Source organism: Ranitomeya variabilis, chromosome 4, assembly GCF_051348905.1.
Source record: "Ranitomeya variabilis isolate aRanVar5 chromosome 4, aRanVar5.hap1, whole genome shotgun sequence".
NCBI lineage: Eukaryota > Metazoa > Chordata > Amphibia > Anura > Dendrobatidae > Ranitomeya > Ranitomeya variabilis.
The window spans coordinates 261,885,683-261,908,667 of record NC_135235.1 but is presented as its reverse complement, the minus strand read 5'-3'; the positions used below and the strand labels follow the sequence as shown (position 1 = coordinate 261,908,667).

General features: G+C 42.8%; 1 long non-coding RNA gene across 1 annotated transcript in view; it reads right to left on the bottom strand.

The window, feature by feature from the left end:
- Positions 1 to 22,985, bottom strand: part of LOC143764291 (uncharacterized) — a 364,277-nt gene that overhangs the window by 84,992 nt on the left and 256,300 nt on the right. The gene's annotated exons all lie outside the window — the stretch shown is intronic.

The following is a 22,985-nucleotide window of genomic DNA, read 5'->3' as shown; positions in this document are numbered from 1 at the left end:
GATTTGTGTTCTAAAATCTACCTCAACACAAAAACACTACATCAATCAGTGGGAGAAAAATATTGGCCTCAGTCAGGGCTTGTGTGTCACTGCTGTGTGTGCTATCTCTCATTCAGTGGGCTATAGCAAGCCTATTTATTTTTTTTATTTTTTTAATATTATTTGGTTTCTAAAGTCTCCCTGAAAAAAAAAAAAATACCTAAAAAAACAGTGGGAGAGTAATATTGCCCTTTCAGCTTGTGTGCCAGTCTTGACTCCTGGGTGTGCCACCTCTCTCTCTCATTCAGTGGGCCATAGAAAGCCTATTTATTTATTTTTTTAAATATTATTGGGTTTCTAAAGTCTCCCTTAAAAAACAAAAAATACATAAAAAAACAGTGGGAGAGTAATATTGCCCTTTCAGCTTGTGTGCCAGTCTTGACTCCTGGGTGTGCCACCTCTCTCCCTCTCATTCAGTGGGCCATAGAAAGCCTATTTATTTTTTTTTAAAAAATATTATTGGGTTTCTAAAGTCTCCCTTAAAAAACAAAAAATACATAAAAAAACAGTGGGAGAGTAATATTGCCCTTTCAGCTTGTGTGCCAGTCTTGACTCCTGGGTGTGCCACCTCTCTCCCTCTCATTCAGTGGGCCATAGAAAGCCTATTTATTTATTTTTTTAAATATTATTGGGTTTCTAAAGTCTCCCTTAAAAAACAAAAAATACATAAAAAAACAGTGGGAGAGTAATATTGCCCTTTCAGCTTGTGTGCCAGTCTTGACTCCTGGGTGTGCCACCTCTCTCTCTCATTCAGTGGGCCATAGAAAGCCTTTTTTTTCTTTTTTTTTTTTAAATATTATTGGGTTTCTAAAGTCTCCCTTAAAAAACAAAAAATACATAAAAAAACAGTGGGAGAGTAATATTGCCCTTTCAGCTTGTGTGCCAGTCTTGACTCCTGGGTGTGCCACCTCTCTCTCTCATTCAGTGGGCCATAGAAAGGCTATTTTTTTTTTTTGTTTTTTTAATATTATTTGGTTTCTAAAGTCTCCCTGAAAAAAACAAAAAATACATAAAAAAACAGTGGGAGAGTAATATTGCCCTTTCAGCTTGTGTGCCAGTCTTGACTCCTGGGTGTGCCACCTCTCTCTCTCATTCAGTGGGCCATAGAAAGCCTTTTTTTTCTTTTTTTTTTTTAAATATTATTGGGTTTCTAAAGTCTCCCTTAAAAAACAAAAAATACATAAAAAAACAGTGGGAGAGTAATATTGCCCTTTCAGCTTGTGTGCCAGTCTTGACTCCTGGGTGTGCCACCTCTCTCTCTCATTCAGTGGGCCATAGAAAGGCTATTTTTTTTTTTTGTTTTTTTAATATTATTTGGTTTCTAAAGTCTCCCTGAAAAAAAAAAAAAAAAACATAAAAAAACAGTGGGAGAGTAATATTGCCCTTTCAGCTTGTGTGCCAGTCTTGACTCCTGGGTGTGCCACCTCTCTCTCTCATTCAGTGGGCCATAGAAAGGCTATTTTTTTTTTGTTTTTTTTAATATTATTTGGTTTCTAAAGTCTCCCTGAAAAAAAAAAAAAAAAACATAAAAAAACAGTGGGAGAGTAATATTGCCCTTTCAGCTTGTGTGCCAGTCTTGACTCCTGGGTGTGCCACCTCTCTCTCTCATTCAGTGGGCCATAGAAAGGCTATTTTTTTTTGGTTTTTTTAATATTATTTGGTTTCTAAAGTCTCCCTGAAAAAAAAAAAAACCATAAAAAAACAGTGGGAGAGTAATATTGCCCTTTCAGCTTGTGTGCCAGTCTTGACTCCTGGGTGTGCCACCTCTCTCCCTCTCATTCAGTGGGCCATAGAAAGCCTATTTATTTTTTTAAAAAATATTATTGGGTTTCTAAAGTCTCCCTTAAAAAACAAAAAATACATAAAAAAACAGTGGGAGAGTAATATTGCCCTTTCAGCTTGTGTGCCAGTCTTGACTCCTGGGTGTGCCACCTCTCTCCCTCTCATTCAGTGGGCCATAGAAAGCCTATTTATTTATTTTTTTAAATATTATTGGGTTTCTAAAGTCTCCCTTTAAAAACAAAAAATACATAAAAAAACAGTGGGAGAGTAATATTGCCCTTTCAGCTTGTGTGCCAGTCTTGACTCCTGGGTGTGCCACCTCTCTCTCTCATTCAGTGGGCCATAGAAAGCCTTTTTTTTTTTTTTTTTTTAAATATTATTGGGTTTCTAAAGTCTCCCTTAAAAAACAAAAAATACATAAAAAAACAGTGGGAGAGTAATATTGCCCTTTCAGCTTGTGTGCCAGTCTTGACTCCTGGGTGTGCCACCTCTCTCTCTCATTCAGTGGGCCATAGAAAGGCTATTTTTTTTTTGGTTTTTTTAATATTATTTGGTTTCTAAAGTCTCCCTGAAAAAAAAAAAAAACATAAAAAAACAGTGGGAGAGTAATATTGCCCTTTCAGCTTGTGTGCCAGTCTTGACTCCTGGGTGTGCCACCTCTCTCTCTCATTCAGTGGGCCATAGAAAGGCTATTTTTTTTTTTTTTTTTTTTTTTTAATATTATTTGGTTTCTAAAGTCTCCCTGAAAAAAAAAAAAAAACATAAAAAAACAGTGGGAGAGTAATATTGCCCTTTCAGCTTGTGTGCCAGTCTTGACTCCTGGGTGTGCCACCTCTCTCCCTCTCATTCAGTGGGCCATAGAAAGCCTATTTATTTTTTTAAAAAAATATTATTGGGTTTCTAAAGTCTCCCTTAAAAAACAAAAAATACATAAAAAAACAGTGGGAGAGTAATATTGCCCTTTCAGCTTGTGTGCCAGTCTTGACTCCTGGGTGTGCCACCTCTCTCCCTCTCATTCAGTGGGCCATAGAAAGCCTATTTATTTTTTTTTTAAAATATTATTGGGTTTCTAAAGTCTCCCTTAAAAAACAAAAAATACATAAAAAAACTGTGGGAGAGTAATATTGCCCTTTCAGCTTGTGTGCCAGTCTTGACTCCTGGGTGTGCCACCTCTCTCCCTCTCATTCAGTGGGCCATAGAAAGCCTATTTTTTTTTTTTTTTAAATATTATTGGGTTTCTAAAGTCTCCCTTAAAAAACAAAAAATACATAAAAAAACAGTGGGAGAGTAATATTGCCCTTTCAGCTTGTGTGCCAGTCTTGACTCCTGGGTGTGCCACCTCTCTCCCTCTCATTCAGTGGGCCATAGAAAGCCTATTTATTTTTTTTTTTAAATATTATTGGGTTTCTAAAGTCTCCCTTAAAAAACAAAAAATACATAAAAAAACAGTGGGAGAGTAATATTGCCCTTTCAGCTTGTGTGCCAGTCTTGACTCCTGGGTGTGCCACCTCTCTCTCATTCAGTGGGCCATAGAAAGCATTTTTTTTTTTTTCCTTGATTTGTGTTCTAAAATCTACCTCAACACAAAAACACTACATCAATCAGTGGGAGAAAAATATTGGCCTCAGTCAGGGCTTGTGTGCCACTGCTGTGTGTGCTATCTCTCATTCAGTGGGCTATAGAAAGCCTATTTATTTATTTTTTTTTTCTTATTTTTTGGTTTCTAAAGTCTCCCTCAAAAAAAAATAAATAAATAAAAAAACAGTGGGAGAGTAATATTGCCCTTTCAGCTTGTGTGCCAGTCTTGACTCCTGGGTGTGCCACCTCTCTCCCTCTCATTCAGTGGGCCATAGAAAGCCTATTTTTTTTTTTTTTTTTAAATATTATTGGGTTTCTAAAGTCTCCCTTAAAAAACAAAAAATACATAAAAAAACAGTGGGAGAGTAATATTGCCCTTTCAGCTTGTGTGCCAGTCTTGACTCCTGGGTGTGCCACCTCTCTCCCTCTCATTCAGTGGGCCATAGAAAGCCTATTTATTTTTTTTTTTAAATATTATTGGGTTTCTAAAGTCTCCCTTAAAAAACAAAAAATACATAAAAAAACAGTGGGAGAGTAATATTGCCCTTTCAGCTTGTGTGCCAGTCTTGACTCCTGGGTGTGCCACCTCTCTCTCATTCAGTGGGCCATAGAAAGCATTTTTTTTTTTTCCTTGATTTGTGTTCTAAAATCTACCTCAACACAAAAACACTACATCAATCAGTGGGAGAAAAATATTGGCCTCAGTCAGGGCTTGTGTGTCACTGCTGTGTGTGCTATCTCTCATTCAGTGGGCTATAGCAAGCCTATTTATTTTTTTTATTTTTTTAATATTATTTGGTTTCTAAAGTCTCCCTGAAAAAAAAAAAAATACCTAAAAAAACAGTGGGAGAGTAATATTGCCCTTTCAGCTTGTGTGCCAGTCTTGACTCCTGGGTGTGCCACCTCTCTCTCTCATTCAGTGGGCCATAGAAAGCCTATTTATTTATTTTTTTAAATATTATTGGGTTTCTAAAGTCTCCCTTAAAAAACAAAAAATACATAAAAAAACAGTGGGAGAGTAATATTGCCCTTTCAGCTTGTGTGCCAGTCTTGACTCCTGGGTGTGCCACCTCTCTCCCTCTCATTCAGTGGGCCATAGAAAGCCTATTTATTTTTTTTTAAAAAATATTATTGGGTTTCTAAAGTCTCCCTTAAAAAACAAAAAATACATAAAAAAACAGTGGGAGAGTAATATTGCCCTTTCAGCTTGTGTGCCAGTCTTGACTCCTGGGTGTGCCACCTCTCTCTCTCATTCAGTGGGCCATAGAAAGCCTTTTTTTTCTTTTTTTTTTTTAAATATTATTGGGTTTCTAAAGTCTCCCTTAAAAAACAAAAAATACATAAAAAAACAGTGGGAGAGTAATATTGCCCTTTCAGCTTGTGTGCCAGTCTTGACTCCTGGGTGTGCCACCTCTCTCTCTCATTCAGTGGGCCATAGAAAGCCTTTTTTTTCTTTTTTTTTTTTAAATATTATTGGGTTTCTAAAGTCTCCCTTAAAAAACAAAAAATACATAAAAAAACAGTGGGAGAGTAATATTGCCCTTTCAGCTTGTGTGCCAGTCTTGACTCCTGGGTGTGCCACCTCTCTCTCTCATTCAGTGGGCCATAGAAAGGCTATTTTTTTTTTTGTTTTTTTAATATTATTTGGTTTCTAAAGTCTCCCTGAAAAAAAAAAAAAAAACATAAAAAAACAGTGGGAGAGTAATATTGCCCTTTCAGCTTGTGTGCCAGTCTTGACTCCTGGGTGTGCCACCTCTCTCTCTCATTCAGTGGGCCATAGAAAGGCTATTTTTTTTTTTGGTTTTTTTAATATTATTTGGTTTCTAAAGTCTCCCTGAAAAAAAAAAAAAAAAACATAAAAAAACAGTGGGAGAGTAATATTGCCCTTTCAGCTTGTGTGCCAGTCTTGACTCCTGGGTGTGCCACCTCTCTCTCTCATTCAGTGGGCCATAGAAAGGCTATTTTTTTTTTGGTTTTTTTAATATTATTTGGTTTCTAAAGTCTCCCTGAAAAAAAAAAAAAACATAAAAAAACAGTGGGAGAGTAATATTGCCCTTTCAGCTTGTGTGCCAGTCTTGACTCCTGGGTGTGCCACCTCTCTCCCTCTCATTCAGTGGGCCATAGAAAGCCTATTTATTTTTTTAAAAAATATTATTGGGTTTCTAAAGTCTCCCTTAAAAAACAAAAAATACATAAAAAAACAGTGGGAGAGTAATATTGCCCTTTCAGCTTGTGTGCCAGTCTTGACTCCTGGGTGTGCCACCTCTCTCCCTCTCATTCAGTGGGCCATAGAAAGCCTATTTATTTATTTTTTTAAATATTATTGGGTTTCTAAAGTCTCCCTTAAAAAACAAAAAATACATAAAAAAACAGTGGGAGAGTAATATTGCCCTTTCAGCTTGTGTGCCAGTCTTGACTCCTGGGTGTGCCACCTCTCTCTCTCATTCAGTGGGCCATAGAAAGCCTTTTTTTTTTTTTTTTTTTAAATATTATTGGGTTTCTAAAGTCTCCCTTAAAAAACAAAAAATACATAAAAAAACAGTGGGAGAGTAATATTGCCCTTTCAGCTTGTGTGCCAGTCTTGACTCCTGGGTGTGCCACCTCTCTCTCTCATTCAGTGGGCCATAGAAAGGCTATTTTTTTTTTTGGTTTTTTTAATATTATTTGGTTTCTAAAGTCTCCCTGAAAAAAAAAAAAAACATAAAAAAACAGTGGGAGAGTAATATTGCCCTTTCAGCTTGTGTGCCAGTCTTGACTCCTGGGTGTGCCACCTCTCTCTCTCATTCAGTGGGCCATAGAAAGGCTATTTTTTTTTTTTTTTTTTTTAATATTATTTGGTTTCTAAAGTCTCCCTGAAAAAAAAAAAAAAACATAAAAAAACAGTGGGAGAGTAATATTGCCCTTTCAGCTTGTGTGCCAGTCTTGACTCCTGGGTGTGCCACCTCTCTCCCTCTCATTCAGTGGGCCATAGAAAGCCTATTTATTTTTTTAAAAAAATATTATTGGGTTTCTAAAGTCTCCCTTAAAAAACAAAAAATACATAAAAAAACAGTGGGAGAGTAATATTGCCCTTTCAGCTTGTGTGCCAGTCTTGACTCCTGGGTGTGCCACCTCTCTCCCTCTCATTCAGTGGGCCATAGAAAGCCTATTTATTTTTTTTTTTAAATATTATTGGGTTTCTAAAGTCTCCCTTAAAAAACAAAAAATACATAAAAAAACAGTGGGAGAGTAATATTGCCCTTTCAGCTTGTGTGCCAGTCTTGACTCCTGGGTGTGCCACCTCTCTCCCTCTCATTCAGTGGGCCATAGAAAGCCTATTTTTATTTTTTTTTTAAATATTATTGGGTTTCTAAAGTCTCCCTTAAAAAACAAAAAATACATAAAAAAACAGTGGGAGAGTAATATTGCCCTTTCAGCTTGTGTGCCAGTCTTGACTCCTGGGTGTGCCACCTCTCTCCCTCTCATTCAGTGGGCCATAGAAAGCCTATTTATTTTTTTTTTTTAAATATTATTGGGTTTCTAAAGTCTCCCTTAAAAAACAAAAAATACATAAAAAAACAGTGGGAGAGTAATATTGCCCTTTCAGCTTGTGTGCCAGTCTTGACTCCTGGGTGTGCCACCTCTCTCTCATTCAGTGGGCCATAGAAAGCATTTTTTTTTTTTTCCTTGATTTGTGTTCTAAAATCTACCTCAACACAAAAACACTACATCAATCAGTGGGAGAAAAATATTGGCCTCAGTCAGGGCTTGTGTGCCACTGCTGTGTGTGCTATCTCTCATTCAGTGGGCTGTAGAAAGCCTATTTATTTATTTATTTTTTTTCTTATTATTTGGTTTCTAAAGTCTCCCTGAAAAAAAAAAAAAATACATAAAAAAACAGTGGGAGAGTAATATTGCCCTTTCAGCTTGTGTGCCAGTCTTGACTCCTGGGTGTGCCACCTCTCTCTCTCATTCAGTGGGCCATAGAAAGGCTATTTTTTTTTTTGGTTTTTTTAATATTATTTGGTTTCTAAAGTCTCCCTGAAAAAAAAAGAAAAAACGTAAAAAAACAGTGGGAGAGTAATATTGCCCTTTCAGCTTGTGCGCCAGTCTTGACTCCTGGGTGTGCCACCTCTCTCTCTCTAATTGTGGGCCATAGAAAGCCTTTTTTTTTTTTTTTTTTTTAATATTATTTGGTTTCTAAAGTCTCCCTGAGAAAAAAAAAAAAATAAATTAGGTGGGAGATTAATATTGACATTAGTGCTTGAGTGACAGTCCTGCGTGTGTGTCATCTCTGTGATTTTGTGCCACAGAAAACAGAGTGTGTAACATTGTGCCTGATTTTCCTTGTGGTCTCACCAACCTGTTAAGGGATATTGAAATCATACTGAAGTTATAGCTCACCGTGTAAGTTGTTTGACAGCAACAAATAAAGTTACTTTGGTTAAGATTTTAAAACAATGAGGAAGTCTGGTGCAAGAGGTCGTCGTGGGCGTTCATTGTCAGCTGGTAATGATGGTAGTGGTAGTGGAGCATCAGGTGGTCGTGGGGATAAAAATATTCCACCTAAGTCTGGAGCTGTGGAGCCAGTTTCGTCGTCAGGCTACACAAGGCCTCGAACGCTCTCTTTTCTGGGAGTAGGAAAACCGCTTTTAAAGGCGGAGCAGCAACAGCAAGTTTTGGCTTACATTGCAGACTCAGCCTCTAGCTCTTTTGCCTCCTCTTCCGAAACTGGTAAATGTAAAAGCAGCGCGTCGCTTGTGGATGTTCACGGTCAGGGACAAGTCGCTTCCTTGTCCTCCTCAGCAAAAACTACAACAAGAGAGAAGGATGCAGCAGGCGACACAACGGGTCACTCCATGGAGCTCTTTACACATACCGTCCCTGGCTTAGAAAGTGAAACATTTAACAGGCCATGCCCATTACAAGTATATTCTGACATGGAGTGCACTGATGCACAGCCACAGCCAGAGTACTATGCTGCTCCTTTGACTCAGACCACCACATTGCCCTCTCAGGGTACAGATCCACAATCAGACCCTGATGAGACTATGTTGCCCCGCCACGAACGCTATACCACCGACCGACACAGTGACAGACGAAGTTGCACACGAGCTCGAAGAGGAGGTAATAGATGACCCAGTTATTGACCCCGATTGCCAGCCATTGGGGGAACAGGGTGCAGGCGGCAGTAGTTCAGAAGCGGAGGTGGAGGAGGGGCCGCAGCAGGCATCAACATCGCAACAGGTTCCATCTGCCGGGCCCGTATCTGGCCCAAAACGCGTGTCAAAGCCAAAACCTGTTGGAGCACAGCGTTGCCATCCGGTTAAAGCTTAGTCTGCAATCCCTGAAAAGGGATCCGAGTCTAGGAAGAGTGCAGTCTGGCATTTTTTTAAACAACATCCAACTGATCAGCGCAAAGTCATCTGTCAAAAATGTTCAACTAGCTTAAGCAGAGGTCAGAATCTGAAAAGTCTAAATACTAGTTGCATGCATAGACACTTAACCACCATGCATTTTCAAGCCTGGACTAACTACCAAACGTCCCTCAAGGTTGTAGCACCCTCGGCCAATGAAGCTAGTCAGCAACGCAACATCCCTTCCGTCACTGTAAGGCCACCATTTTCTGCACCACCGGCAGTATCTGTGCAGGTTTCTTTGCCAGCCAAAAGCAGTCAGGGTCAGGGAACCACCAGTTTTGTAGGAGGAAATATTGCATCTAGGGCACCGGCGGAAACAATACCGTCTCCAACCGTCTCTCAGTCTGCCATGTACACCGGCACACCCGAAAGTTCCACGATCTCCAGCTCTCCAGTCCAGCTCACCCTACATGAGACTCTGGTTAGAAAAAGGAAGTACTTATCCTCACATCCGCGTACACAGGGTTTTAACGCCCACATAGCTAGACTAATCTCGTTAGAGATGATGCCCTACCGGTTAGTTGAAAGCGAAGCTTTCAAAGCCCTGATGGAGTACGCTGAACCACGATACGAGCTACCCAGTCGACACTTTTTTTCCAGAAAAGCCATCCCAGCCCTGCACCAGCATGTTAAACAGCGCATCGTCCATGCACTCAGGCAATCTGTGAGTACAAAGGTGCACCTGACTACAGATGCATGGACCAGTAGGCATGGCCAGGGACGTTATGTGTCCATCACGGCACACTGGGTGAATGTGGTGGATGCAGGGTCCACAGGCGACATCAATTTAGGGACAGTTGTGCCTAGCCCACGGTCTAGGAAACAGTTGGCTGTAGGCGTTCGCACCCCCTCCTCCTCCTCCTCCTCGTCCTCCTGCAGAAGCTACAGCTCTTCCACAGAACGCAGTCTGCCAACCACTCCATCGGCAGATGACACTGTTGCACACCAGTTGTCCCATTATGGGCCAGCTACTGCCAAGCGTCAGCAGGCTGTATTGGCTATGAATTGCTTGGGCGACAACAGACACACCGCGGAAGTTCTGTCCGAGTTCTTGCAACAAGAAACGCAGTCGTGGCTGGGCACAGTAGATCTTGAGGCAGGCAAGGTAGTGAGTGATAACGGAAGGAATTTCATGGCTGCCATCTCCCTTTCCCAACTGAAACACATTCCTTGCCTGGCTCACACCTTAAACCTGGTGGTGCAGTGCTTATTGAAAACTTATCCTGGGTTCTCCGACCTGCTCCTCAAAGTGCGTGCACTTTGCTCACATATCCGACGTTCGCCTGTACACGCCAGCCGTATGCAGACCTATCAGCGGTCTTTGAACCTTCCCCAGCATCGCCTAATCATAGACGTTGCAACAAGGTGGAACTCAACACTGCACATGCTTCAGAGACTGTGCGAACAGAGGCGTACTGTTATTTATATGTGGGAGGATACACGGGCAGGCAGTAGGATGGCAGACATGGAGTTGTCAGGTGTGCAGTGGTCTAAGATACAAGACATGTGTCAAGTCCTTCAGTGTTTTGAGGAATGCACACGGCTGGTTAGTGCAGACAACGCCGTAATAAGCATGAGCATCCCCCTAATGCGTCTGCTGATGCAAAGTTTGACGCACATAAAGGAGCAGGCGTCTGCACCAGAGGAAGAGGAAAGCCTTGATGACAGTCAGCCATTGTCTGGTCAGGGCAGTGTACAGGACGAGGTAGCGGGCGAAGAGGAGGTGGAGGACGAGGAGGATGATGGGGATGAGTATATTTTTAATGCCGAACCTTTCCCGGGGGCACAGGAAATTGGTTGCGTGTCACGGCCGGGTTCTGGTTTTTTGAGGGACACAAGTGACGTAGATTTGCCTGCAACTGCCCCTCAACCAATCACAACCGGAGATTTGACAACTGGAACTTTGGCCCACATGGCGGATTATGCCTTACGTATCCTAAAAAGGGACACACGCATTACGAAAATGATGAACGATGACGATTACTGGTTGGCCTGCCTCCTTGATCCACGCTATAAAGGCAAATTGCAAAATATTATGCCACATGAGAACTTGGAACTAATATTAGCAACCAAACAATCAACTCTTGTTGACCGTTTGCTTCAGGCATTCCCAGCACACAGCGCACGTGATCGTTCTCACACGAGCTCCAGGGGGCAGCAGACTAGGAGTGTTAGGGGTGCACACATCAGAAGTGGCGTTGGACAGAGGGGTTTTCTGACCAGGTTGTGGAGTGATTTTGCTATGACCGCAGACAGGACAGGTACTGCTGCATCAATTGAAAGTGACAAGAGACAACATTTGTCCAGTATGGTTACTAACTATTTTTCATCCCTTATCGATGTTCTCCCTCAACCGTCATTCCCATTTGATTACTGGGCCTCCAATTTAGACACCTGGCCAGAATTGGCAGAATATGCATTGCAGGAGCTTGCTTGCCCGGCAGCAAGTGTCCTATCAGAAAGAGTATTCAGTGCTGCAGGTTCAATATTAACCGAAAAAAGGACTCGTCTGGCTACCCAAAATGTTGACGATCTAACATTCATTAAAATGAACCACAACTGGATTTCGAAATCTTTTGCCCCACCTTGCCCGGCCGACACCTAGCTTTCCTATGAAAGGCTCTTGCCTGTGAATTACTTTTCTAATGTCTAATTTGCTGCAGCTGATTGTACAGCATACGACATGTTTACACCTCCCTAAATGGCCAAACTCCCCACACGAGGCCGTGGTATCGCGACTTGGCGCAAGCACCCGTGAGACTGCTGTTTGTCTGAAGAGGTGGGTGTGCTCGCTTTTGGTTGACGGCATTGCTACTGGGTCCCTCATAGTACAATGTAGTGTCTCTGGCGGTGGTGGTGCGCACCCAACGTCAGACACACCGTTGTAACATGAGGGGCCCTGGGGCGGTCCCGCCGGCCTCTAGAGAGTTCCCCCCTACCCCAGCTCAAAATGTGCTCTACCACATGCAAAATTATGTCGCACAGCTCCACCAATCTTTAGTCTATTCGCTGACATCATTCAATGTCTGGCACTGACAATACAAATTTGTAGACATCTATGATGCAACTTAAAGTAGTCTGTGTCTGTGTCCTATATTGGCACCATTAAATAGTTACTGCCAAATTACTATGTCAGAAACTCAGCAGATGAGCCCACCCCTGTACCTAAGTATGCCACCTTTTTTTTTGTTTTGGTTGTTTTGCGAGACATTAACATCTATTTATATTTTGGGAGTACTGGGACAGACACTCCTTGCACTACTCCTCCACTCACCACCAAGCTGCCCGTGTATCCATGTAACCGCTGTAAAACTGCCATGAGCCTATTGTTTGTTATTTTAGGCCTTTGAAGCCTGTCTGCGGTCCCTCCTTCCACTAGTCCTCCACTGGCCAGACCACTGCTGCCCGTGTACCCCTGGAACCAATTATAAAGTGCCTACAGCCAGCCCATTTTTTTATGTTAGGCCTTTGAAGCCTGTCTGCGGTCCCTCCTTCCACTAGTCCTCCACTGGCCAGACCACTGCTGCCCGTGTACCCCTGGAACCAATTATAAAGTGCCTACAGCCAGCCCATTTTTTTATGTTAGGCCTTTGAAGCCTGTCTGCGGTCCCTCCTTCCACTAGTCCTCCACTGACCAGACCACTGCTGCCCGTGTACCCCTGGAACCAATTATAAAGTGCCTACAGCCAGCCCATTTTTTTATGTTAGGCCTTTGAAGCCTGTCTGCGGTCCCTCCTTCCACTAGTCCTCCACTGGCCAGACCACTGCTGCCCGTGTACCCCTGGAACCAATTATAAAGTGCCTACAGCCAGCCCATTTTTTTATGTTAGGCCTTTGAAGCCTGTCTGCGGTCCCTCCTTCCACTAGTCCTCCACTGGCCAGACCACTGCTGCCCGTGTACCCCTGGAACCAATTATAAAGTGCCTACAGCCAGCCCATTTTTTTATGTTAGGCCTTTGAAGCCTGTCTGCGGTCCCTCCTTCCACTAGTCCTCCACTGGCCAGACCACTGCTGCCCGTGTACCCCTGGAACCAATTATAAAGTGCCTACAGCCAGCCCATTTTCTTATGTTAGGCCTTTGAAGCCTGTCTGCGGTCCCTACTTTAAATACTCCTCCACTGACCACCAAGCTGCCTGCCCGTCTATCCATGTAACCGCTGTAAAACTGCAATGAGCCTATTGTTTGTTATTTTAGGCCTTTGATAGCCTGTCTGCGGCCCCTACTTGCAATACTCCTCCACTGACCACAATGCTGCCTGGAGTGCCTGCCTGTGTATCCATGTAACCGCTGTAAAACTGCCATGACTGCCTACTGTTTGTTATTTTAGGCCTTTGATAGCCTGTCTGCGGCCCCTACTTGCAATACTCCTCCACTGACCACAATGCTGCCTGGAGTGCCTGCCTGTGTATCCATGTAACCGATGTAAAACTGCCATGACTGCCTACTGTTTGTTATTTTAGGCCTTTGATAGCCTGTCTGCGGCCCCTACTTGCAATACTCCTCCACTGACCACAATGCTGCCTGGATTGCCTGCCTGTGTATCCATGTAACCGATGTAAAACTGCCATGACTGCCTACTGTTTGTTATTTTAGGCCTTTGATAGCCTGTCTGCGGCCCCTACTTGCAATACTCCTCCACTGACCACAATGCTGCCTGGAGTGCCTGCCTGTGTATCCATGTAACCGATGTAAAACTGCCATGACTGCCTACTGTTTGTTATTTTAGGCCTTTGATAGCCTGTCTGCGGCCCCTACTTGCAATACTCCTCCACTGACCACAATGCTGCCTGGATTGCCTGCCTGTGTATCCATGTAACCGATGTAAAACTGCCATGACTGCCTACTGTTTGTTATTTTAGGCCTTTGATAGCCTGTCTGCGGCCCCTACTTGCAATACTCCTCCACTGACCACAATGCTGCCTGGAGTGCCTGCCTGTGTATCCATGTAACCGATGTAAAACTGCCATGAGTGCCTACTGATTGGTATTTTAGGCCTTTGATAGCCTGTCTGCAGCCCCTACTTGCAATACTCCTCCACTGACCACACCAATGCTGCCCGTGTACCCCTGGAACCTATTTAAAAGTTCATAGAGCCTAGTTATATATTTTATTTACTATTAATAAGGCCATGATGGACTACGCTGTACCACGCTACAAGCTAACCAGTCGACACTTCTTTTGCGAGAAAAGCCATCCCAACCCTCCACCAGCATGTAGAAGACCGCATTGTCCATGCACTCTGGCAATCTGTGAGTACAAAGGTGCACCTGACAACAGACGCATGGACCTGTAGGCATGGCCACGGAAGATTACGTGTCCATTACGGCGCAATGGGTTAATGTGTTGGATGCATGGTCCACAGGGGACAGCCTACTAAGTCTGTCTGCAGTCCCTAATTCAAATTGTCCTCCACTGTCTAAATCGGAGCTTCCACCTTCTGGCTTTCGGCCTATAGTATCAGAAATTAAACTGCATTTGGCCTTCAACTTTGGTTAGGGCCTACTAACGGCTTCTGCCCCTCCCTGGTGTTGCCCTCAACTAAATAAAGCTGAGCTTCAACCTTCTGCTCCAAATTACCATTTTAAAAAATGCAATAGGCTTTTCCGGCCTACTAAAGGTGTCTGTCTGTGTGCCCCTGCCTGGTGTTGTCCTCAACTAAATAAAGCTGAGCTTCAACCTTCTGCTCCAAATTACCATTTTAAAAAATGCAATAGGCTTTTCCGGCCTACTAAAGGTGTCTGTCTGTGTGCCCCTGCCTGGTGTTGTCCTCAACTAAATAAAGCTGAGCTTCAACCTTCTGCTCCAAATTACCATTTTAAAAAATGCAATAGGCTTTTCCGGCCTACTAAAGGTGTCTGTCTGTGTGCCCCTGCCTGGTGTTGTCCTCAACTAAATAAAGCTGAGCTTCAACCTTCTGCTCCAAATTACCATTTTAAAAAATGCAATAGGCTTTTCCGGCCTACTAAAGGTGTCTGTCTGTGTGCCCCTGCCTGGTGTTGTCCTCAACTGAATAAAGCTGAGCTTCAACCTTCCGGCTCTCATTAAGTGGTTTTTAAAAAACAAAATGGTGGTTAGGGCCTACTAACGGCTTCTGCCCCTCCCTGGTGTTGCCCTCAACTAAATAAAGCTGAGCTTCAACCTTCTGCTCCAAATTACCATTTTAAAAAATGCAATAGGCTTTTCCGGCCTACTAAAGGTGTCTGTCTGTGTGCCCCTGCCTGGTGTTGTCCTCAACTGAATAAAGCTGAGCTTCAACCTTCCGGCTCTCATTAAGTGGTTTTTAAAAAACAAAATGGTGGTTAGGGCCTACTAACGGCTTCTGCCCCTCCCTGGTGTTGCCCTCAACTAAATAAAGCTGAGCTTCAACCTTCTGCTCCAAATTACCATTTTAAAAAATGCAATAGGCTTTTCCGGCCTACTAAAGGTGTCTGTCTGTGTGCCCCTGCCTGGTGTTGTCCTCAACTGAATAAAGCTGAGCTTCAACCTTCCGGCTCTCATTAAGTGGTTTTTAAAAAACAAAATGGTGGTTAGGGCCTACTAACGGCTTCTGCCCCTCCCTGGTGTTGCCCTCAACTAAATAAAGCTGAGCTGCAACCTTCTGCTCCAAATTACCATTTTAAAAAATGCAATAGGCTTTTCCGGCCTACTAAAGGTGTCTGTCTGTGTGCCCCTGCCTGGTGTTGTCCTCAACTGAATAAAGCTGAGCTTCAACCTTCCGGCTCTCATTAAGTGGTTTTTAAAAAACAAAATGGTGGTTAGGGCCTACTAACGGCTTCTGCCCCTCCCTGGTGTTGCCCTCAACTAAATAAAGCTGAGCTTCAACCTTCTGCTCCAAATTACCATTTTAAAAAATGCAATAGGCTTTTCCGGCCTACTAAAGGTGTCTGTCTGTGTGCCCCTGCCTGGTGTTGTCCTCAACTGAATAAAGCTGAGCTTCAACCTTCCGGCTCTCATTAAGTGGTTTTTAAAAAACAAAATGGTGGTTAGGGCCTACTAACGGCTTCTGCCCCTCCCTGGTGTTGCCCTCAACTAAATAAAGCTGAGCTTCACCTTCTGCTCCAAATTACCATTTTAAAAAATGCAATAGGCTTTTCCGGCCTACTAAAGGTGTCTGTCTGTGTGCCCCTGCCTGGTGTTGTCCTCAACTGAATAAAGCTGAGCTTCAACCTTCCGGCTCTCATTAAGTGGTTTTTAAAAAACAAAATGGTGGTTAGGGCCTACTAACGGCTTCTGCCCCTCCCTGGTGTTGCCCTCAACTAAATAAAGCTGAGCTGCAACCTTCTGCTCCAAATTACCATTTTAAAAAATGCAATAGGCTTTTCCGGCCTACTAAAGGTGTCTGTCTGTGTGCCCCTGCCTGGTGTTGTCCTCAACTAAATAAAGCTGAGCTTCAACCTTCTGCTCCAAATTACCATTTTAAAAAATGCAATAGGCTTTTCCGGCCTACTAAAGGTGTCTGCCCCTCCCTGGTGTTGTCCTCAACTGAACAAAGCTGAGCTTCCACATTCTGGCTTTCGCCCTATACTATCAGATATTAAACTGCATTTGGCCTACTAGTGTGGTTAGGCCCTTGAAACAGTGTCTGCTGCTCTTGGGTTTGCTACTCCACTGAACAAAGCAATGCCGCCTGTTTAGTCCTGTTACCAATTTTGAACTGCATTTAGCCTACTTTATTCTTTGGCCCTATATCTGTTTCCTCCTCATCCTGCCCATTGCCCAGCCACTGCTAAATGAGTCTGCTGGTACATTGACCTAGACCACTACATTCCCCTTGTACTCTACACAGCCAGAATCTGACCCTGCTGAAAGTAAGGTTCCCCTTCCCGCATGTTATACCACCTTACACAGGGACAAAGAGGAAGGTGCAGATGAAAGTGCAGGTTCCTTCATCAGGTGGGGGGGCATACTCGTTGGCGACGTCACTGGCACAGGGCCCCTCAGAGTACGCAAAAGTGTCGCTGCTGGTGGGAGGCGCCCCCGCCATGCAAACACACCGCCGTACTTTGAGGGGCCCTGTGCCAGTGCCAATGCGAACGAGTGGGCCCCCCCCTGCTTGCTCAGGATCACAGCACTTGCAACGTTTAAATACTTACCTTTCCCTGCAACACCGCCGTGACGTAGTCCGCATTTCCTGGGCCCACGAAAAACTTGAGCCAGCCCTACTCCCCCCACAACTTTCCCCCAATTCCCTATGCCCAACTATTATTATACAGTTAATTAAGATTGGCAAGCTTCAGAAACAAGAATGGATGTTTTTGGCATTAAAATGGGCACTGTAGGTGTTTTCCTGGCCTCCACTCACTGCCGACTATGCTTCCCCATTGACTTGCATTGGGTTTCGTGTTTCGGTCGATCCCCGACTTTTAGCGATAATCGGCCGACTGCACTCGACTCGACTCTGGACAAAATCGGGTTTCCCAAAACCCTACTCGATCTTAAAAAAATGAAAGTCGCTCAACCCTACTGATGAATAATAACTATAAGCTGCTTCATGTAGGCTGATTATTTGTTTGATGCTCTAAATGTTTAATCAGTTATACTATCAAAAATTTCTCCTAGTCTATGCATACCAACACATTCATAAACGCCTACCTTTAGAAGCTGTATGAAATTAATTTGAGGTAGCTGAAACAGGTACAATGGTCAGGCGGTGCAGTTATTTCCACATTTAGGCACACACAGATTACTCATCCCTATACGAATCTAGCAGCAGCAGCACAATGGATTACTGGGGTCACCCAATTAGCTTTTACCTGACTTACCATTCTGTCCTTAGACTGATGTGTCAGTCCATGAGAAAGGGCACACATAATGAAGAATAGTGCCCTAGGCAGGCAGTACTTACTGTCCACTCTACTCAGTCCATCCTCTCCTTTAGCACCTGAATGCTTTTGCCATTCTTCTTTATCCCTTGCAGAGGCCTGATCTTGCAGGCTCTGGAGTAGTTGTAGGTCCATCTCCCCGGACCCTTGCACAGTGTATATTTATGTGGGGAGAGGAAGCAAAGTAGCAGTTGTGCTGCAATGTTAGCTCATTTATTACCTTCAGCTTCTCTAGCTCTTTAGTATGTGCTTGACTATAGCAACTTGAAGTTGAGCCAAGTCTGCATTTTTAATGGGTTTATCAGAAGAACCAATAAACTTTCTGCTCTTCCATATGGGACCTTAATCATGAAAAATGCAGAATGTGTTGCACTATCGATAAATGCTCTGCCATTATACATGCCTCAGCGAGTACTTTCAATTCAACTTCCTGAGCAGACATCCTAGAAGGTAAAGCTTCACTTTTTACCACCTCTTGTTGATCAACTATTGCACAACCTGTATGAGGTACTTTATCTTCAAAAAACCGTGACCCATCTACATTAAGCTCTAGATCTGCATTAGGGATTGGTGTCTCTTGCACATTGGCAAGGAGCTGTGTTAAAACAGGGCACCCTTAACATGTCCCCCCAACTCATGACAGTACAAATGGAAAGGGAGGTCATAATTTGAGATTCCTAGTGCTGAGGTTGAGAGAATGGCTTCCTTTGGGTCTGTGAACCCCTCTTTTGCTTCTGGGGTTTTTCAAATCATAGTTATGAGGGGTAAGGGTTGTCTGAAGTGTTTCCTCATTTCTCCCCACCGTAGGAATTAAATGTTGTTGTTGTTGGGGCTGTTCCTTACTGGAGTGGAAAAACTGTCTGTGGACCCCTGTGGCAACCGAGGGTAATGAGTATAGAGGAGGAGAAGCATCATGGAGTGGGGAAACATCATATACAAGTCAGTTAGTTCGCATCTGTGAAGACATGGGGATCAGTCCTCCCCTGTGACAGGCACCCATGGGGACTCCGGCTGTTGGTATATCACCGGGGTCTGCACATAGCAGAGTCTAAGTGCTGGAAGTCCCATTGGGGATGACAGTAATGGGGTGGAGATGAGGCTATACAAGTCAGGCAAGTAGGGTATTGTACTGGTGTCCAGGCTGCAGACACAGATGAAATCTCCTGTCTGTGCAGCTTATCCTTCTTTCGGCTGCTTTCAAAAGGGGCTTCTCATCCCCTGCTGTTATAGGGGCAGAGGGAGTTCAGGAGTTTTATGCTGCTCACTGCTTTTAATGAGAAGGCTATTATACACTGAGCACATGTCATTTAGTCTTCAGACATCACGAGCGCTGCTTAGTACCCCACAACACAAAATCAGCAATATATCTGGACAGCAGTATAATCAGAACAGTTCAGTACTTATCAATTAACAACTGACAAGGCACCAATAAACTGAACTAATATAATTAGCTAACACAAGCTGAATAAAATTAATAAAGAAGGAAAGAAACAGAAAAAACATAGGACAATGGTACAAGTATAGCAGAGGATAGCAGAGCAGGATCAAGATACTTCAATTACAATATTTACAGTACTGTATTAACAAACTGACGTCATTACAAACAGACAGACAGGAACCCTTATTATAGAAGCAGACAAAACAAATTATGGAAAATCATCGCACTTCTTAATGAAACAAAAACAATTGTTAACAGCACTTAAACAAACAGACAAGAGAAAACAAATAACAGATACTTTCTTTTACCTGAGGGTTTTCCCATTAGAAATCCCCAAAGACTGACTCTAGAAAGCCTCCTTTCCTGGTGACTGTGTGAGTAATATATCTACTCACTTACCCAGGATCTGGCTTTCTGTTCAGGAGTGAGGTGGTCAATTGTTCAGTGAGAGGAAAGTCGAAGGGGAATATTATATCTTGCTGGGGCCTCCAAGTTGTTAGGATTTCTAACCTACCCAGGTGTTCTGTCATAGTTCCCCAAGCAATGAAGCAGATCAGAGAGACAGACTGCTCATTGTCTTTCCAAATAGTTTCTGTTTAAAGGGGGGTTAGGGTGTTCTTTTATAGTACAAGATCAAAGGGAAATGAGACATTACACAATATTAGGATATAGGGAGGGGAGAGCACTTAGAGCTTTCAGACCTAGAAACAGGAGTTTTGACAGATTTGCAACATTTTTGCTAAGAACTTACATATTTTTTGTATCAAGATAATGGAGGAAAATTTGTAATAAAGACTATTTAGAAGGTTGCTTAGCAATGCATTTTGAAAGCCAATGCATCCTAAAAAAATCTTTGTGAAGGTGGACATAGGTTTTTAGTAAGAAAAAAATATCATTGCTCTGGGACTTTATATTTTAGAGTTATGATTTGTTGTTTGTGGATGATCATCATGCACTGCCAGTAAATGTTGACAATAACTTCATTAACCCCTTAACAACTGCCGATACACCTTTTAACAGCGGTAGTTAAGGTTACTTAAACCACAGCGCCGTTAATTAACGGCGATGTGGAAAAAGTGTATAGGGCCCTCCAGAGTCAGATTTTCTCTGGGGTCTCGGTTGCTGGGGTAGCCGAGATCCAGAGAACATGATTCGGGATGCTATTGCCGGTATTAATCGTTTACCGGCGACTGCAAAAAAAGCGTGATTTTCTAATTAATTTCTCTGTATTCTGATGTGATCGCACTCCAGAGGACAGAGAAATGGGGTCCCTGATCCCTCCCCGGTAAAAAAATGGTTTTCTAAATTTTGTTGCAAAAATGAGAAATCGCTGGTCAACTTTTAACCCTTATAACTTCCTAACAACAACAAAAAATTTGTTTCCAAAATTGTGCTGATGTAAAGTAGACATGTGGGAAATATTATTTATTAACTATTTTGTGTGACATATCTTATTTAAGGGCATAAAAATTCAAAGTTTGACAATTGCAAAGATTTTTGCCATATTTCCGTTTTTTCATAAATAAATGCAAGTAATATCGAATAAATGTTACCACTACCATTAAGTACTATATGTCACGAAAAAACAAACTAAGAATCATTGGGATCCGTTAAAGCGTTCCAGAATTATAACGTCATAAAGTGACAGTGGTCAGAATTGTAAAAATTGGCCTGGTCATTAGGCTGCACATTGGCTCCGTCACTAAGGGGTTAAACAAAAAACATTGTTCATTCTATAGACAAAGAAGTCATGAGGAATCACATGATTACATGATGTGACTTCATCCATTTTTATCTAATATATAAAGCTGAATGTGTGTATGTATGTGTGTGTGTATGTCCGGGATTGGCATCTGAACCGTCGCAGCTACAGCCACAAAATTTTGCACAGTCACACGTCTGGACCCCGAGAGCGTCATAGGCTATGTTGTGAGGTGAAATTTTAACCCCGCGCTTTCCAATTCACCAAACAATTTTGCCCCTATCTACATAATGGGGAAAAAGTGAAAGGAAAAGTGTTGGAGGCGTCGCAGCTACAGGCACAAAATTTTGCACAGTCACACGTCTGGACCCTGAGAGCGTCAAAGCTATGTTGTGAGGTGAAATTTTAACCCCGCGCTTTCCAATTCACCAAACAATTTTGCCCCTATCTACATAATGGGGAAAAAATGAAAGGAAAAGTGTTGGAGGCAAATTAACAGCTGCCAGATGTGAACAAGGGGGACTTAAAGAATGAGAGCGATGGCGCCAAAGAGTATATACTGTACAGTTGCTAAGGTGGGGCCCCAACATGGGATAATCACCACACCACCACGGGGATATGAACACACACACAAAATGCGCCACACACTACCACGTGCTCGAACACATATACCACCCTCAGCGCACATTTCACCACACATACACCAACCTCGCCACATAAAAGTTGAAACATAAAAGTCGCCGCTCAAAACTCGCCACGCGCAAAACTCTCCACATGCAAAACTCGCCACACGTGCAAAACTCACCTCATGGAAAACTCGCCACACGCAAAACTTGCACACGCGGAAAAATTGCCACATGCACAAAAGTTGCAACACATGCAAAAGTTGCCTCACACAAAACTTGCACATACTCAAAAGGCACCACACATAAGACTCGCCATGTGCAAAACTCGCCATGCGCAAAACTTGCTGCACACAACTTGCTACACTAACCTGTCACATGCGACACTCGACACACAAAAAGTTGCTACACGCATGTCGCCACACAAAACTCATCTCACAAAAGTCGCTACATGCATGTCGCCACACACAACTCAACACACACAACTTGACACACGAAACTCGCCCTAAAACACACACAAGTCTGGTATTATCCTTCAAAAATAAAAATCTGATTCATAAGCTGACAAACTACAAGAGCAACAAATGTACCATATAGGAATCCGGCAGCTGTCAGTCACATGACCAGTCTATTATGTGTATGTGTGAGCTAATATATACTGCCAGGGGGGGTGGGCTTACTGTTGGCTGGGGATTTATCAGGCTGCCAATTTAGCTTACAAATACTGAGGTAAAAATACTGACCAAATAACGTGTGAACGAGGTCTAATACAGGAGGAGATGACATACAGATATATACTATATACAGGAGGAGATGACACACAGGTATATACTATTTACAGGGGAGATGACACACAGGTATATACTATATACAGGAGAGATGACACACAGGTATATACTATATAGAGGAGGAGATGACATACAGGTACATACTACATACAGCAGGAGATGACATACAGGTATATACTATATACAGAAGGAGATGACATACAGGTATATACTATATACAGGAGCAGATTACCTACAGGTATATAGTATAAACAGGAGGAGATGACATACAGGTATATGCTATGTATAGGAGGAGATGACATACAGGTATATACTATATACAGGAGGAGATGACACACAGATATATACTATATATAGGTGAGATGACACACAGGTATATACTATATACAGGAGGAGATGACATACAGGTATATACTATATACAGGGGAGATGACACAGCAGGTATATACTATATACAGGGGAGATGACATACAGGTATATACTATATACAGGAGATGACATACAGGTGTATACTATATATAAGGGAGATGACAAACATGTATATACTGAGGTGAAAATGAGAGGTGTGAGGTGAAAATGAAAAGGTGTGAGTGCAAAATGAGAGGAGTGAGGGAAAATAGTGGAGTGATCGGAAAATGACAGATGTGAGGTCAAAATGACAAGTGTTAGGGGGGAATGAGAGGAGTGAGGGGGAAAATAAGAGGAGTGAGGGGGAAAATGAGAGGTGTGAGGGAGAAAATGAGAGATGAGAGGGGGAAAATGAAAGATGTGATGGGGAAAATGAGAGGCGTGATGGGAAAATAAGAGAAGTGA